A 19,011-nucleotide genomic window follows, 5' to 3' on the forward strand; every position below is an offset into this window, starting at 1 on the left:
GTATTGCCCACCAGCACCTGTGATTTTAGTTGTAAAAGTCCACGAGGTCCAGGTACCTTGGGTGGGGCTTGCACAGCCGGCCATCCCCCAGTCCCTGTTGGGAAGGGGGCGGGGCTGGTGCAGCCAGTTCAGGCTTCTGGTGGCCTTGCGGTTGCTCCGCCCTTCCCCTGCTAAACTCCTGTGACTTCCCAGAGCTGGATGGGACCTTCCTGCCTGATTTTGGGGTTCTTTGTTCCCTTGGGGTGGGGAGGGGGAGGGAGGAGATCTAGCTTCTTTGTAGCATTTGGGTCTCTGATAGCTGGTCTCCCGTTGGGGGAGGGGGTAATGGGGGACTCACTGGTCCTGGATTATGTGTGTGCCTCGCGCCGCCGTTGGTCCTTTTGGGGCTGGAGTGCTGTGGTGTGGCAAAAGGTCGTGGTGGCAACCCTGGCTCTCCTCTTCTGCACCACTGGGTTCCCCAGCTGCTTACCTCTGTTCCTGGTGTGGACCTGAACTCCCCATCGCTGCCATCGCCGTGTGTCTTGGTCCACACTCTCCCTGGGGTCCGTGGAGTCCTGCTGTCTGCACTCTGCGCTCCCAGTGTGAGTTTTCGGCAGTCGGTCTGCTGATCTCTGGGTCCCCTGTTCAGGCCAGGGTCGGCTGGTGGGGGCAGGGTGCCCCGGAGATTCTCCGGCTCTGTGTAGGTTTTCAGCTCTTCTTTTTTGCTCCTTTTTGTTTTCCTGCATTTCTCCACTGCTTCTGGCTGCTGGTTTTGCTGGGTTCTTGATGGGGTATTGGGTGTTGGAGTTCCCAGCTTGCTATTCAGTTGGAGCGAGTTGGGGTGCCTCCCTACTGTGGCGGCGCCATCTTCCTCTCTCTCTCCTGTGAAATTCTTAAGACAAATCTTAACCATTCAATTACACAAGATCCAAAATAAAGACAACACAGTAGGATAATAAGCAATTTGAAGATAAAGCCTTTAAAGTGCAGCTTAATTTGATTCAGCATTTTCTGAATGCCAAAAAGAAAACAAAACAAAACCCAAACATCTCTCACAACAAAATATTCAAAGACATTCAAGATGCAATAGGCACAGCAATCAAAGGCCAAGCTGTGATACAATGATCATAGATCAAAGCACAACCATTGATGTTAATGATGTTTACAGTTACATTGTTGGGGTTTTTTCTCTGCCCCAGCTCAGATGCTTATTTCTTTCTCTCCTTTTACCCTCCATATCGCCCTCTCCTCTAACCCTCGGCCTGCAGGTATGTTAGGGTGGGATGTAGGGGTTACTCTGGCCTGGCGTGCGCGTGACCTACGTGGTAATGTGGCCACTATCCTTCCCTGGGAGCTAGCGTACATAGAACACGGAGTAGGCTTCTGAGAGCGAACTAACTTTATTGAGAGAAGGTCAAGGGGAGATGATTCTGAAGGAAGGGGGTTGGCCAGGATTCCGATAGGCCAAGAGCTGTCACCTGAGCCCCAAGGGGCTGCGTCACTCTGAGCGCGCCGAACCAGGGCAGGGCTAGTAGGCGCCAGGCTGGCTGCCAGCTAAGTCGGGGGTCTATTTGCCCAACTGGTTTCTCCGGATTCCAATGTAGAGAGGGTGGAAGGGCCGCATTCCCCAGCTGGGGGAGGTGCATCAAGCCCCTTCCATCAAGGCGAGAAAGACTGACCCCAACATCTGCCTCTTTTATATATTTTTTTTCGAACAGCAGGAGGCCCCCTACTCGAGAGCGCACCATGTCTTAGGTTGCCCCCCCCAAGGGGAGTCTTACCCGTCTTGGGCTAATGCCCTAGCTCTTCAGTCTGACCTTCCTGCCGGGCTGGTGGGCCCAATGAGAGGCCTTGGGGAGAGTGGGATTGGCACTCGAAAGAGAGCCTGATAATTTTTTCCCATGCCGGCGGACCTTACTGAGCAGCAGGTCCTAGGATTCGAGTGACGAGCCTCTTGGGGTTCTTATATGGCTAAAAGGCCAAAGGCCACTTGGTATCTAGACAGCTCTGGCCCATCGCTTACAACAAGAGACCCAATGTAAACATAAGGTAAATGGGAGCATAAAGCAGACATGAGCATAAGCAATCGTAATACAAGGCAAATGCAAACATAAGCAACTGTATCACATGAGCAATTGTAACACATGAGTAATTACAACAAGGCACAAGGCAATGGAGGGTCTCTTATCGGGGTCAGTCCACGGAAAACAGGAATTCTGGTCCAGTCTGGTGTCGCTCAAGGTAGCACAGATGGCTCTTCCTTCCCTCGATGGTGAGGTAGAGGGGCAGGTTCAGGTCCTGGTGATGTGGCAGCCAGGATGCTGGTAACTTAACAACTGAGGTTAGTAAACACTTCATAGTAAACATTGCAGCAAGGTGCCAATACCTTACTTATTATAAACATTTATCATAAAACATTAAAGTGTCCAATTCCTTTAGCTCCTATTTCCCTCCAATGGGGACCCCCGAGATAAGCAGCAAAGGGGGGAGCGAAAGGGAGGGACAACCGTGCAAAATTTCCCTTTAGTCCTTGTGCAAGGCTGTGGGCCACGCTGTCACAGCAAACGTTACTCCAAAGGGCGACAGGCAGGGTCCAGGGATGAAACGGGGCCAACACTGGGTCCAGGTCCATCGCTGGTGCAGGCAGGCTTTCCCATTTCTCCTTAGAAAATTCCACCTCGGTCTTTGCTTTCCTGAGAGAAAACAAGGGGAGACATCCCTCAAGGGCAGGTGCCCTTGGGTGGTCATTCTGATGGACAATATTTTACATCTCTAGCCGGTATCCAGATTGGATTCGGTTCCCCAGTAGGGAAAACACAGGCGAATCCCCTTCCGGTACTGATAATTGGGTCTGGCCCACGCCACTCCCCTGTCAGGGAATCCTTCCACTGGGCCTCCACTTTTAAGTAGGGTGTTTGGCTTGACCAGTGTCTCTGGAAAGCCGACAGAGGTTGGTCCTTAGAGAAATTTAAAATATTCAATGTAAACATCGCTGTCCTCAGCTGGTCCTGGGGGCTTCCCCCTCCTTTTTGTTTTAATAATTGATCCTTCAGGGTTTTATTATGCCTCTCAATTATGGCTTGACCCTTTGGGTTATAAGGTATTCCAGTGGTATGTTTAATATTCCACATTTGGAAAAATGCCTGTAAAGGCTTACTGGTGAAACAAGGTCCATTATCTGTTTTAACCTGTAAAGGCAGCCCTAGGATAGCAAAACATTGTAAGAAGTGGCTTTCAGCATGCCGTGCTCTTTCCCCGGTATGCAGAGAGGCCCAACACGCACCAGAGCATGTGTCAATGGACATAAATATATATTTTAGCCTTCCAAAGGGGGCTTAATGGGTCACATCAGTCTGCCAAATTAAGTTGGGTCTTAATCCTCTTGGATTCACAACTGGAGATTGCAGGGGAGGGACTTGCACAAAAGGCATACATGATTTGCAAGTCCTTATAATCTTTTTTAAGTCTTTTATAGGAATTGAAGGAAATCTCTGATGTAACCCTCTCCAATTTAAGTGAGTATGCTCATGAAGCCCTTTGGCCATTTGGAGGTTTTGAGGTTGTACAATGGCCAGAGCTATGATGGTTCCATTAGTGGCCAGCTGGTCAGCCATACGATTACCTTGTGCCAGGTCCCCAGGTAGTCCTTGGTGTCCACGAAGGTGCTGTAAAAAAATAGGCTCACTCCGCTCTTTTAACAGAGACCTGACTTGGATCATCAGAGGAGTGATTGGGTTTCCATCCAACTTGATATATGAACATACCAGGTTGGGTAGCAAATTAACCACATATAGCCTATCAGAGAAAAAGTTCATTGGCTGTTTAACATGGGTCAGTGCCAAGGCAACTGCATACAGCTCTTTAAACTGTGCAGAGCCAGTGACAGCTTCAAAGTAATGGGTGTTATCTTTCCCACCAGCAGGGGGCGAGGCGGAACGCACCACTATGGCAGAGCCGGCTCGCCCACCATCTGTAAAGACATTGGCAGCCTTGACAAGAGGCTTGGTAGAGAAAAGCACAGGGGGTGTCCATTGTAGCCTGGAAAATGAGGTCACCCATCTTGAAGTGCCATAGTGGCAATCTATCTTACCCATAAAGCCCTCCCGGGCACTAGACACACGTGAATTATTTCTCCTGACCCATTCAAAATCTGACAACCGGTAGGGAATAGTTAGCACGTCAGGATCTCTTCCATAATGTCTCAGGGAAGTATCCCTGCCCTTAATTACCAAGTCAGCTAGCTGGTACAGCTGGGAATAAACTCTGGGAGCTCCTCCCACTGATGCGTGCACCCATTGAAGGGGCTCGCCTGATTGCGTAATTGCAGCTGAAGAAAGTTCGGATCCGGGGAGGATCCAAAGGCAAAGTGGGCACTTAGGCTTGTAGCGTGCCAGCTGTGCCTTATTTAAGGCCAATTGGATTTTCTGGAAGGCTGTTTGGAGTGATGGAGTTATTGTAATAACATCAGTGGGCGCTTTGCCCTTTAAAGAGTCATGGAGGGGTAGTAACTCCTCTGTAGGCAGTTGAAGCCAGGATCTTAGTCAATTAATTTCACCTAACAGTCTTTGCATCTCCACCAAAGTATAAGTTGCCTGGAAGGATAACTGGGGCTTGAGTGGGCATACAGAGTCTAGTTTAAGCTCTGCCCCCAAGATCTTAAAGGGGTATACTTTCTGAACCTTGTCACTGGCTATACGCAGCCCTCCTCTTTGAAGGAGTGTTTGGGCCTTGCTATAGGCCAAATCTAGCACATGGGCATCTGCTGATCCATTAATAATGTTGTCCAATTAAATGCATATGGACCGACCTGCTCCTGTATCAATTAAGAATCGGAACTTTTTTCCAAATATCATGATTACTGTCTCTGGCCTTATCTCGGGGGCAATGGGGATTCTGAAAGTCAGGTCGTAAAGCAGATGTTTTGTCCAGGACGTGTTTGGCCTGCCTCTCTCAAGAACCATCCTCCTGGACTCATGAAAATCTGTAGTTTCAAGGCCTCTGAATTTAAAAGTGGCCAGGCCAGTTTTGTTTTTTTTTGGTGCGGGGCGCTGCCACCGCCGCCGCCGCCGCCGCCGCGGAAAAGCGGCGGCTCAGGGCTGCCGAAATATGCATATGTATAGAGTCAAGCGGAGTCTCACATGGGGGAGGGGTAGCAAGCCTGCGGCTGCTCTGCTCATCTCCTGCCGGCCGCGGCTTGGATTCCTGGGTACCGAACGAGCTTTCGTCCCAGGGCTTCTCGGAGTAGGGCATCGGGGCCCGCTCCAGATCAAAATTCCCTCCGGCTACCTTCTCCTGAATCCAGGGACTCCCCGCCCGGGTCCCAAGAGAGGCAAGCCTTGAGAGTCTTAATGGCTCGCAGTGGGAGTTTTCCCCATTGTGCTGTTTGTAAATCCCGCTCTAGTCGGTCCCAAGTTTCCCATGAGAGTGGGTTGGCTCCAGTTAGCCACAGGACCCTGTGGGTCAATTCCTCCCAAATTTGTATGGCGCAGGGCTCTGAGATATTAATCCCCGCGTTTTGGAGGGTGAACTTTAGGATCTTAAGGGGCGAATTGTTTCGCCGACTCTGGACTTGTCCCATCCTCTTACCTGGGGTGGGAGGATCACGCGTCTCAGGATTTCCAACCTGTTTCCGTCAGGGCCGGTCGGGAGCCGGGCTTCCTCGCGTGGATTAGTGCAAGCCATGTGGGCGCCACAATGTTGGGGTTTTTTCTCTGCCCCGGCTCAGATGCTTATTTCTTTCTCTCCTTTTACCCTCCATATCGCCCTCTCCTCTAACCCTCGGCCTGCAGGTATGTTAGGGTGGGATGTAGGGGTTACTCCGGCCTGGCGTGCGCATGACCTACGTGGTAATGTGGCGCTATCCTTCCCTGGGAGCTAGCGTACATAGACCACGGAGTAGGCTTCTGAGAGCGAACTAACTTTATTGAGAGAAGGTCAAGGGGAGATGATTCTGAAGGAAGGGGGTTGGCCAGGATTCCGATAGGCCAAGAGCTGTCACCTGAGCCCCAAGGGGCTGCGTCACTCTGAGCGCGCCGAACCAGGGCGGGGCTGGTAGGCGCCGGGCTGGCTGCCAGCTAAGTCGGGGGTCTATTTGCCCAACCGGTTTCTCCGGATTCCAATGTAGAGAGGGTGGAAGGGCCGCATTCCCCAGCTGGGGGAGGTGCATCAAGCCCCTTCCATCAAGGCGAGAAAGATGGACCCCAACATTACATTAAATTGCTTCTCTGAGAACTACTGATTTAGTATATAAAAAGTTACCTTTCTTGAACTGTCAATCAAACTTATTACTTATACTTTTAGTACTGTTCATGAGGGGAAAAATAAGATGTCTATTAAAAGATTCATTTCAAAACAAAGCATGCCTTACAACAATGAAATTAAATTCTCACATATAAATTAAGACAGCACTAAAGACAAAAATATTTACTCTTCATGGTAGAACCTTGACTTTAATCATGTGGATTTAATAAAAAAAATATACAAGTTTATAAAACAGATTATGTACTAATTTCAATTTTCACTGTGACTATAAAAACTTCATTCAGTAATAATTTATTTCTTATGTATAAAGTGCTTTAACTATATTTCACTGTTTTTAAATATTTAAGCTTTGGAAAGTCAAAAAATATTTTAATGAAATCCAAATTTAGCTTCCTCACACATAACAGAAGTTAGTTTTACATAATATGCACAAGTACACTGCTGTAACATATGGTATTTATTTCTTGACTACAAACTTCTCAACTACAGAAACTACTTATCAACAAACATGATAATTCTTTGTCTTTCAAAATACATTCTAGCCTATCTGATTTCACATTAAAGAAAAAGGTGAGTAATAATTTTTCTAAAAAATTATTTTATTTTTTCCAAGTGGAATGGCATCCTGAAACACTTAAGTATTAACATGTGATTGCTTCTAATTTATGAATTTCTTAGTTTCCCTCCAGTTACTGGTGTTTCTTTAAGGAGAAGACCCACATATTTTAAATTGACCGGCTAGAAGAAGCATTCTAGAAGATTTAGAGCAAAAATACACATGGTATTTTCCTAAGTCGTATTTTATCTTAGATATTGCACAGCAAATTGCTTTCGGTTATAGGAAAGCAGTGAGAGAACATTTTATTCTCAACAAAAATTTAAAAATAGCAAGGATATTCATAGACAGTCATGGGCTACAACATTATTTTGCTATACAAATCAAAGTCAATCTACCTAATAGTACCAACCTGCTGGTAGCTCTGCTGCTTAATCTGTTCAATTTGAGATTTAAGCAGTTGATTTTCATTTTGTACCTTCTATTTAAACAAAAATTAAACATGAATACTTAGAGATTTTTATTTCCTTTATTTCTCTTGAAATATATACAATCTATAAGATTTGCCATACAGTAACTCTTTTAAAAGAATGTAATAAGCAATGTATTAAAATATACTATGCAATTAAAATAGTAGCAGCTTAGGAGTCATATGGCTCAGTAGAATAAAATAGTTTTAAGAAATAGAACCAAGCACAAATGGAAGCCTGTCACCCATGAATGCCGGCCCTGATCAACCTTTCAAGAGCTGTAAATGAGTTATGAAAATGTCTCCATCATGGCTGGGAATATGGCCTAATGGCAGAGTGCTTGCCTAGCATGCATGAAGCCCCACGTTTGATTCCTAAGCACCATATATATAGCAAAAGCATGAAGTGGCACTGTGGCTCAAGTGGTAGAGTGCGAGCCTTGAGCAAAAGGAAGCCAGGGACAGTGCTCAGGCCCTGAGTTCATAACTGACAAAAAATTATAATTTATAAAATGAAATTCAGGGGTTTGGGTGATGTGAGCACACAGGGGAAGGAACCCATATCTCCTGGGGTCCCTGATCATGTAGGGGCACCATGGCAGGCTCGCTGTGTTGGTGAAGGTTCCCGGGACTTGAACTCAGGACCTCACGTTCTCACTGGGATTTTCACTGGAAGAAAGTTAGAGGTCACAGGAAACACAGAGTTGCCAACGTGCTCAGCAGGCACTTTGCCTTGCTGGTACAGCAGATGCAGGTTCGAGTCCCAGCCAGCTGTTCCCTACTACACTCTCTTGGGGCTCCTGCAGGACACCGGAAAGGCCATCCCAGACCAGCGGAAGTACAGTGACCCCATCATCACCAACCATGTGTATAACATCTGTACAAGGTACATATGATATGCACTTAATATAACGTGTAACACACATTTTAGATATGACATAACATGTACAATTGTATCATGCATCACATATACTTTTCTACCTTATATATTCTATAATATACATAACACATAATGTATTACACACACACAATCCTGATGACTGCTCCCTAGTCCAATGGTGCTCCTCACACGTGGCAGTCATGCATTCCGCATTATATAATATTGATAACACATAATGTATTATACCCCCACACAATCCTGATGTCTGCTCCCTGGTCCTGAGGTGTGCCTCACATGTGGGGGTCTTGCATTCTGTGTTAGATAATATACATAACACATAATGTATTATACACCCACACAATCCTGATGACTTCTCCCTGGTCCTGTGGTGCTCATTGCACATGGGGGTCATGCATTTTTGTCTCCCCAAACTCTGCTGCCTCAGAGATTTTCTCTGAATGGGGCCCCATTTCCACCCTGGCTTTACCCTTCCCTGCTTTCCTAGGCCTGGCTCTGGCATCCGGCTGTTGGATAGCTTATTTTGGGGGGTGATTTTATAAGATGGGGCCTTCTTTCAGCAATGGCATATGTGAGGATATCAAACAGCTAAAATCAAAGCGCTGTGCACCATAACATGGTTTTTCCGCTTGCTATTTTGTTTAATGGAACTCACAGGCCCATCTGTGGCTGCAAAAAAACTCCTCATGGGAGTAGCAGGGAGCCCCAACAACGGGGAAGATAATGGATCTGTGGTGAGGGAAACCATGAGGGAATGCAATCTCATCAGGAGCCATTAGGCTGACTCCCCCCTGACCCCCCCACACACTCACACAATCATTTCTATTAGGTTCTTTTTTTTTTGCCTTTGCCCACTGGAACTGCCATAAAAGGCAATCTCAGGGGGGCCAGCACAAAGGGGTCCCACTTTTCTTAAGGAAAAGAGAAGGCTGCCTGCAGATCAGAGGCCTGAAAAAAATAAACCCAGGCCACACTTCCATCCCCATGCTGAGCCATTAGCCATAAAGAAAGCACAGCTGGCCAGGGGCATGACCTTTCACCCGGAAGACGATAAGGAGGGGGCAGCAGGTGCTGGTGTGAGCACACACTGCAATCCTAGTTACTCAGAAGGGCATCCCAAGGACTGAGGTTCAAAGACAGCCAAGGCAGAAAAGCCTGAAAGACTAGTTCACACACACAGCAAAAATTCATGTTGGAAGCATGGCCCAGGTGGTAATGCACCAGCAGGACAAGCACAGGGCAAGGCCCTGGATTCAAACCCTGGTCCTGTTCCAAAGAAACTTAAACTTATCTATCAAATTTCCATGTCTGCCTAAGTCCAAGGCCCAGGACTGGCAAAAATAAATAAATAAATAACAGAACTTTAAAAAAAAAAAAAAGACTAGCTTGAGCCACACTATTCCCAGCTGTTTTCAGTTTAACAGGAGATAAGACTCTCACAGACTTTCCTACTCAGGCTGGTGTTGAACTACAATCCTCAGATCTCATCCTCCTGAATAGTTAGGATTATAGTCATGAGCCAATGGTGCCCAGTCATACATTACTTTTATTGACAATGTTACACTTGAGAATTACAGATAGTGAATTATTACACTAAACACTTTTACTCTCCACCCTGGGGAGTTTTAGGAAACAGACACTGGTTGACTGATTTTTCTAGCTGTCATCATTTGTAACCCCCTCCCCACACACACACACCTTGGAAGAAGCTATACTTGGAAGGAACAGGCCTGCTCATGAATTTTTATTTACTTAGTCCTTATTTACTCTTCAAACTATTGCTATTTTTTACATAAGCCATTAAAATTCTTTTGACTAATCTGTTCATTTTCTTGAAATAAACAGGTTACAAGGTAAAAAAAAAATTTCCGTGCCTGTCAAGATTATAAAAAGCACAGTGGAGAATCCCAACAGTTGGAGAGGCCCTAGAATATTCTCACTGAAGCCAATCTGCCCTTGTCGGCAACACTGCCTCCACTCCAGAAAAATGCCAAAGAGCTGGTGGGAGAGAGACATGGCTAAAATGGTAGAACACCTGTCTAGCAAGCTGGAGACCCAGAGTTCAAGCCAACTCCTACCAAAATAACATAACTGTATACCTATATAGTATTTTATATTCTTTACAAATATACAGAGAAAGCAAATACAATATAGGATAAGCATGGACATACATACATGCAAAACACACATCATGTGTCATAACATTATAATGATCAACTAAATCCTCCATTCTCTTGATTTGCACGAAGATGAGATGTGCATAAAACAAAGATTAAAAAAAGCAACACATTTCTAACCACATGCCAGGGGCTCATGCTTGTCATCCCAGCTACTCAGGAGACTGAGATCTGGAGGACTGAGGTACAGAGCCAGCCCAGGAAGGAAAGCCCATGAGACTCTTGATCTCCAAAGGAAGCAGTAAGAAGCCAGCAGTGGAGCTGTGGCTCAAATGGTAGAGTGTAGGAGAATAACATCTCTGACCAGTGGGAAACAGCCCTGGCACAGAAGTTCTGATGCTTTATTAGCAAACTAATAGGCCTATGGGGAAAAAAATCTCCATTAAGAGTCTCCTGTGTTTGTTGGCCAAAGGAAGCCACTTTTGTTGTGAGACTTCCCTTCCTCTGTATAGAGCCTCCCTAGGGAGACTTGTTTGCCCATCTGCTCCAGGGAAGTCTTTTCACAGTAAATAGGGAAGTCATGGTCAAAGATAATTAGTCTCAAGGAAATAGTAGCTAGGTGATAGAGTTCTGCCTTGACTGGTTTAATCCTTTTAGTATAAACAATCTTTGTAGTAGCAAAGCCCTTTTAAGTAGGGACAACATTTATAATAGCCACATCTCTCGCAGGGACACCTGCAACTTTTGTATTGATATGGATATCATTCTGTATTAATTTTACTCTTGAAGTTGTGAATTGATTTCTAACCCTATATAAACCCTGGCCCTCCTGAAATAAAGTGTGCATTGGTCTACTCGCCTCTGCATCCCCCATGTCCTGACTATGGTTGTAGTTACCCGGGTCCAACAGTACAGCAACAAGCCTTGAGCAGTGAAGGCCAAGGGAGAGGGCAAGGTCCTGAGTTAAAGTATGACCAACGGCGCAGAGGAAGGCCGACACTCCCAGGATTGAGTTAAGCCACAATTTCATGCCTTTATTACTAAATTATTTTGATGCAAGGCTCCAGAAAAATACATTCTTAAGCCAGACCTGACTTCACAGGTTCACTAAAGCTGCCCTCAGATATGCTCAAAAGTGATATAATTCTGAACTAGGTATGTTCACATTTGCCACTGAAATGGCTTTTCAATGTTTGTCTGGCTACAGGTGCATTAAAATACCATAACAACAATAGCTTGGCACATTTTGGGAAGAATAAAAGACTTGCCATGAATTAAGATTCTTTTTTCCCCCCCAGTAAAATAAGGCTTGTGTACATGTCCTGGTATCAAAGTGATTTATGGAGGAGGTCAAAACATAAAAGCTATGGAAATGAAATGGAAACATCAAAGTTAGAGTCACAGTCAAAGATGCATTTATAATCAAGTTCCAACACTCTGAACAAGAAGCTTTCTTCAACCTGCACCCATAGGGCACACCTGTAATCCCAGCTATTTGGGAGGCTGAGATCTCAGGATCACAGTTCAAAGCCAACCCAGGCAGGAAAGTACATGAGATTCTTATCTCCAATGAACCACCAGAAAACTGGAAGTGGTGGTGTGACTCAAAGTGGTAGAGTGCTAGCCTTGAGCTGAAGAACTCAAGGACAGTGCTCAGGCCCTGAGTTCAAGTCCCAACACTAGCACAAAAAAATAAACAAAAAAACCATCACAGAACTGTTTGATGCAAGGGCTAGGACTATGGCCTAGTGGCAAGAGTGCTTGACTCATATCCATGAAAACCTGGGTTAAATTCCCCAGCACCACATATATATAGAAAATGTCCAGAAGTGACGCTGTGCCTCAAGTGGCAGAGTGTCAGCCTTGAGGAAAGAGAAGCCAGGGACAGTGCTCAGGCCCTGAGTCCAAGGCCCAGGACTGGCAAAAAAAAAAAAAAAGTAATCCTTAGAACTGTTTGATGTAGACCAAGAGCTAGAAGGCCCAAGCAATACAACATAGTATAAATACAGAAAAAATGTTTTAAAGTTCTGCTTGAAATTTCAACTGAATGACTTCAAAGATGAGTGGGATCAATTTGCTTTCTTCTACAAGCCTGTTAGGAAAAGAAAAGGGACACATAAGGTAATGTCTACTGAAACCCACACTGTTACTGGGAGCAATGAGGCCCCATTATTTAATTGCTAAAACTCTGTGACAGAGAAATATAGGATTCAGTGCTTATTTTTAACCATATTTTTAATTATACCTAATACCTTGGGCTATTGAGGAATAAGATGTGTTCATTGTAAGTAATATAACTTTAGCCTTATTGGTCCTACAGAAAATGAATTTTGCCAGCCACTGGTAGCTCATACCAGTTACTCAGGAGGCTAAGATCTGAGGATCATGGTTCGAGGGCAGACTGAGAAGGAAAGTCGGTGAGACTCTTATTTCCAAAGAACCACCAAAAAAAAGGGCCACAAGTGGAGCTGTGGCTCACATGGTAGAGCACCAGCCTTGAGTGAAAGAGCTAAGGGACGGGGCCAGGGCTGTGAGTTCAAGCCCCAGGCCTGGAGCCAAGAACAACAACAGTAACAAAAAACCTCAAATAAATTGACAATTTAATAAGATCAATCAATATTCATAATTATTACAAAAACCATCCAAAAGGCAATGCCAATTGAAAGAATGTTCACCAGCTCTCATCCCAAGGTCAAGCAGGAGACACTGGATAATTTTATTTTTCTTAGATGGCCTATGAACATCACACTGGAATTATTAAGTTAATGTATACTGAATTTTAGTGGCCTTTAATTAAAAACAAACAAACAAAAAAAACAAAAACTGAACAGCAGCCACAGAAGCTAGCATATAACTCCTTGTCATTATTAGTATGTAATATTTTTCATTAAATTAGAGAAGAAAAAAATATATCATTAACAAAACCCAATCCATCCACGTTAGATTTTACTAATCAAGACTAATGATTTTGGGGCTAGAGACATCCCTGAGTGACAGGGGACTTGGAAAGCCTGAGCAAAGCCCTGGGTTGGATCCCCACCATTGGAAACTAAAAGTAAATACCAATAAAAAGTAGGAAGCAGGGCATTGGTGACTTATACCTGTCACCCTAGCTACTCAGGAGGCTGAGGATCGCAGTTCAAAGCCAGCTTGGGCAGTAAAGTCCATGAGACTCTCAGCACCAATGTACCACCAGAAAACTGGAAGTGACACTGTGGTTCAAGCGGTAGAGAGCTAGCTTAGAAAACCCCAGGCCTTGGGTTCAAATCCCAGGAACGGTCAAACACAAAGAGCAGTTGTGATGGGCATGGAAGGGGCTTTTCACCGGGATGGACAAGGGACTGAGACTCAAGGCACCTTGTGAGTGTGGGGTTGTGGTCCATCATGGCCACAAAGAGTTTCATCACGAACGCGGGGACTGGACCCGACTGGATGAGGACCTGGGTGAACCTGCAGCTTGCAGATGCCAACCCCTCAGCGAATTTCCTTAGTCCAGCACCCCCAAAACATATCCACCAGAAACCCACTGCCAATGGCTCACATCTGGCATCCCTGCTACTCAGGAGGCTGAGATCTGAGGATCAGGGTTCAAAGACAGCCAGAACAGGAAAGTTTGTGAGACTCTCATCTCCAATGAACCCACCAAAAAAACTGGAAGTAGCACTGTGGCTCAAAGGGTAGAGTGCTAGCCTTGAGCTGAAGAGCTCAGGGAGAGTGCCCAGGCCATGAGTTCAAGTCCCAGGACCAATAAAATAAAACACATAATATGCCTGACCCCACACTGGAGGCCTTGAGTGACAGACCTGTGGAAGTTTCTGCAGCACTGAAGCCCAGAACTCACGGGGCAGCAACATGTCTAGATGAGGTTCAGGAGACTACTTTCCGAGTCTGTGTTGGCCTCCTCTTTGCCGGCTCTGGGCTCCTGGTTCTCAAGGAGTGATGGGATTTCCAACAGGAGCCCCAAGCTTAGGAGTCTCCTCCATTCTACTAGAAAGGAGTGAAAATTTAATGGCTCACACCTGTAATCCTGGCTTCTGAGGAGGCTGAGATCAGAAGGATCATGCTTCAAGGCCAGCCTAGGGCAGGAAAGTCCATGAGACTCTTACCTCCAAACAATCACTCAAAAAACCAGAAGTGGCACTGTGGTTCCAGTGGTAGAGTGTTAGCCTTGAACCAAAAATGCTCAGGGACAGCACCCAGGCCATGAGTTCAAGTCCCACAGCAAACAAAAAAAACAAGGATGATTGGAATGGGGAGGGGGCAGAAAGCACACTGAAATGAACAAAGACATAAAACCTTGGGTCCAAGTCCAAGCAAGACACTCTAGACTTGAATTTGAATCCTTCCTGCCTCAGTCTCCCAAGTCCCAGAGTACAGAGTACTCTGTACTCACAGTACAGAGTACCATGCTTGTCTGTCCACTACCTATGTTTCTAAGCTCTGATTCTTGGAAAGATCTAGAAGCTAAGCTACTGCAGCATACAGGAGTCTATTTAGTGTCCTGATCTTGGATTCAAATGCCATTTCTCAGTCAGGATGTCAGACCTGGCAAAAAATAGCAGGTGACAAGAAGAAATGCTAAGCCCCCCACCCCCAGCCCCAAATCAACATGAACACAAGGGAACTCAGGGTGAATCTGGGATCTCAGGGCTTGTGGATGACAAGTGTTAACTACTTGGGATCACCTTCCATTAGAGCATCAATTGGCAGCTTTGAACTCTCAGTATGAAATTTCCAAGCACACCACAAGTTCAAGCCCCATGACTGACCAAACAAAAGAACAGAAACCAACGTAGAAAATCGTCACCATCTAATGAGATACAAACAATAATACAAACAACAGTGGACAAAGCAAGCCTACATGACTAACAGTTTGAAATCATTTGTATCCCATTTTCCCAACCTTTTCAGTGACATTTAATACCATGCTCCATAAAATTGCTCAATCAGACATATGCATGGCAGATGAACATCTAGCCAGGTTTAAATCCATTAGAAGAGAATGGCTTGTCTTTGTCCACCGGCCTATTAAACGTACACTGCCATGTGTGCATATCTTCACACCTCATTCATTATCCTTTGCTCCAAGTCACCAGAGTCACGTGCACAAAACAGCAGACAGCCAATGAAAAAGACTGCAGAAGCTTAGAGGCTTTTTAAAATGAGTTTCTCAGGGCCGGACAGTGAGGGGCAACACACACATCTGTAATCCCAGTTACTTTCAGGAGGCTGAGATCTGAGGATGGTGGTTCAAAGCCATCCCAGGGAAGAAGAGTGTATCAGACTCTTCTTTCAAGTAAACCAGAAAGGAGGGGGGAAAATGCAAAAGTGGCATTGTGGCTCAAATGGTAGAGCACCAGTCTTGAACCAAAAAGCCTAGGGACAGAACCAAGGCCCTGAGTTCAAGCTCCAAGACTGAGACTTGATCTCAGGGCCGGGGTACTCTCCCTAAGCTTTTTCACACAGGCCTGGGCATTCGACCACTTGAGCCACAGCTCTATTTCTGTCTTTTCTTTTCTTTTTCTTTTCTTGGTGGTTCATTTGGAGATGACTCTCACAGACTTTACCAGCCAACCTGGCTTTGAACCATGATCCTCCAAATCTCAGTCTCCTGGCTAGGAAGGTAGGTATGAGCCACTGGCACCCGACTCCATTCCCAAGTCTAACAACTGAGCTTTGAGAGAAGAGTTGCTCGCATGGCCATGATTGGCATGCTGGCATCTTGGCTGGTGCTAGATTACAGGCAGGTACGACCAGATTGGTGCTGCAAAGCTTACCGATATTGTGGTAATCCTGAGTGCATCCACTGTGGAATGGTAGAAAAGGAACCACAGCGCTGGGCCCACTTCCCCCATGATGAAGCCCTGGTCCTGCGGAGCCCCTGTGGTGCACACATTCACCTGCCCAGCCATGCGGTTCACCACATGATCTTCTTGCAATCAGGGTGAATCACAGCCACCAGTGAGCCCAGGGGCCAGGGAAGGGGCTCATCTCCCCACCTAGCCAGCTAAAAGGAGAGAGGGGTGGTGTGGTGCAAGAGGGAGAGAGCCAGGCCCTCCTCCCAGGGGAAAAAGCCAAGGGAAAGACGGATGCCCTGAATTCAAGCCCCAGGATGTGCACAAGAAAGAAAGGGAAAGAAAAGGATGGATGGAAGGAGGAAGGGAAGATGGATGGATGGAAGGAGGAGGAAAGATGGATAGATGGAAGGAGGGAGGAAAGATGAATAGATGAATGGATGATGCAAATAGCATTCATCAATCTCAAAATATTTAAGCAAAAAACTGAAAAGTCCCAAATTGAGGGGGAGCTCAGAAGTACCGTCCAACACTTAACATGCACCAAGGCCCTGGGTTCGAGTCCCTGAACCAAAAAAGCATAGAACTCCTCATCAACATCATGTTTACAAACACATTCAAAGGCAAAATCACACTCAACTTAAAAATGTGAGACACCGGTGGCTCATGCCTGTCAGTCATCCCAGCTACTCAAAAGGCTGACATCTGGAGGATCACAGTTTAAAGCCATCTGGGACAGCAAAGTCCTTGAGACTCTGATCTCCCATGAACCACCAGGAAAAGTGGAAGCGGCACTGTGGTTCAAGAGGTAGAGGACCAGCCTTGAGCAAAAGCAGCCCTGGGTTCAAGTCCCATGTGACAGAAATAAAACCCAAAAGCTCGCTCATTTTTCTATTTTCTGGTGCCTTAGTGCCTGGTGAAGGGAAGGTGCAATTCGGATTTGGGGGAGGTGTACACTGGCCCAGAGCCTTACCCTTCCTGAAGGCATCTCATGACAACTGTGTTGGTGGCCAGGTTTCTTGAGAGTTCTTTTTCTCCTCCTAAAATGAAGTGGAAGGAAAGATGGTGAGGCAGACAGACATGAACTCATCCAAGGAAAAAATAAAAGTACAGTCCCATCCCCACACTAGTAGCATGTGCCAGTCATCCTAGCTACTCAGGAGTCTGAGATCTGAAGATTGCAGTTCAAAGACAGCTCAAGACAGGACAAGTCTGTGAGATTCTGATCTCTAAGGAATGGGCTTTAAAAAGCCAAAAGTGGAGAATGGTAGCTTAGTTGTGGAGCACTAAGACCTTGAGTTCAAGCCCTAAGACCAGAAACAATACATAAATAAATGAACAAGGCTTCAGAATCTGCTGCACTGCACCCAACTGTGAACAAAATGGACAGTGGGGACAGGAGGCATAGCTCAGGTAGAGCAGTGGTGAAGGAGCAAGAGTGAAATCTACAGAGAGTGGAGAGAAAGAAGGGTGAGAGAGGGAGAGAGAGGGGAGAGAGATAAGAGCGAGCAGGAAGCTGCATTGGTGGTGGGTGCTGCTCAGGCCCCTCAGTAGCCCTGTGGGTAAAGGGGAGAAGACACAAGTGTGTGTGGACATGTCAGGGAGAGCAAGACAGTCCAGTTGTCAGTCTCACCTGAGTGGAAACAAGATACATCAGCTCCCCAAGGGTGGGCAGAAGGCTCTGTTTCAATTTTCTGTTCCTGAAGTTTTCCTGAATTAATTCAGTTAAAAGAGAAATTGCCTGCAAAAGAGACAGATAGACAGAGTCTATTATTTCAGAACCATGTCACACTTCCTTAGTCTTTATATGAGAAGTAAACCAACCATCCTATTCATCTTGCTAGGAGTTGTTTTTTGTTTTTTGGTGCCACGGAGATTTGAACTCATAGCTTGAAGCTTCTAAGGCAGTTCATTCTTAACAGATCCCAGCTGGGCATTAGTGAGTCACACCTATCATCCCAGCTCCTCAGGAGGCTGAGATCTGAGGATCATGGTACAAAGTCTACCTGGGAAGAAAATTTCATGAGACTCTAATCTCCAATGCACCACCAGAAAACTAGCCTTAATTACAAAGAGGCTCAGGACAACACCTGAGGCCCTAAGCTCAGGCCCCATGACTGACAAAAAAAAAAAAAGTCCCTTTGATTTAGTAACATACAAGGTAGAATTAGCAAGTAGCTGGGCTGGTGCTATTGTAGCCATGGGTTCACTCACTCCTCTCCCTCCCCCATCCCCCCAGTAGGTTTGAGAAAAGCATCTTTTGGACTTTCTAGCCTGGGCTGGCTTTCAACCACAATACTCAGATCACATCCTCCTGAGTAGCTAGGATGACAGCAATCTGCCCCACTGGATGTGAATAAGGATATTTTCAGGGTCAAGAGCAGGTATATTGTTGAGTGTGTCTGCTTATATCTGTAATCCCAGTTCTGTGCAAGGTAGACACTGGGAGAATTGTGGGTCAAGGCAAGTCTGGGCAAAAAAGTTAGCGAGACACTCCCTATCTCCCCACCCCCATTGCAACCACTAAATTGGGCATGGTAGTGGTGTCTGTAATTCCAGCTTAGAGAGGAATTGTTTTGAGGATTACAATTTGAGAGCGACTGGGGCAAAAAGTAATTAAAATTCAACACTCTATCTGAAAAATAAAGCAAAGTAATAATAATAATAAAGGCTTGGTGTGTGTATTTGCTAGTAAGCACAAGGGCTCTGAGTTCAAATGTCAGGCTTGCCAAAAAAATTCAAAAAATAGTGTTACACATATTATTTCTGTAGAGGGATCCCAAGTTTTGTACCTGACAGAATGACCAGCCTCTGTAGGCTTTGAACCATTTCGTGCAAGTCAAGTGCCTCCAGATAAAGCCAAAACCCCCAACATTTCTGCTCACATTTATTACAAAATGGCTGTTGATTTCATAGCAGCAGTTTGAGCACTGGCA

This window comes from Perognathus longimembris, chromosome 18 (genome assembly GCF_023159225.1).
Source record: "Perognathus longimembris pacificus isolate PPM17 chromosome 18, ASM2315922v1, whole genome shotgun sequence".
In the NCBI taxonomy this organism is placed as follows: Eukaryota; Metazoa; Chordata; class Mammalia; order Rodentia; family Heteromyidae; genus Perognathus; species Perognathus longimembris.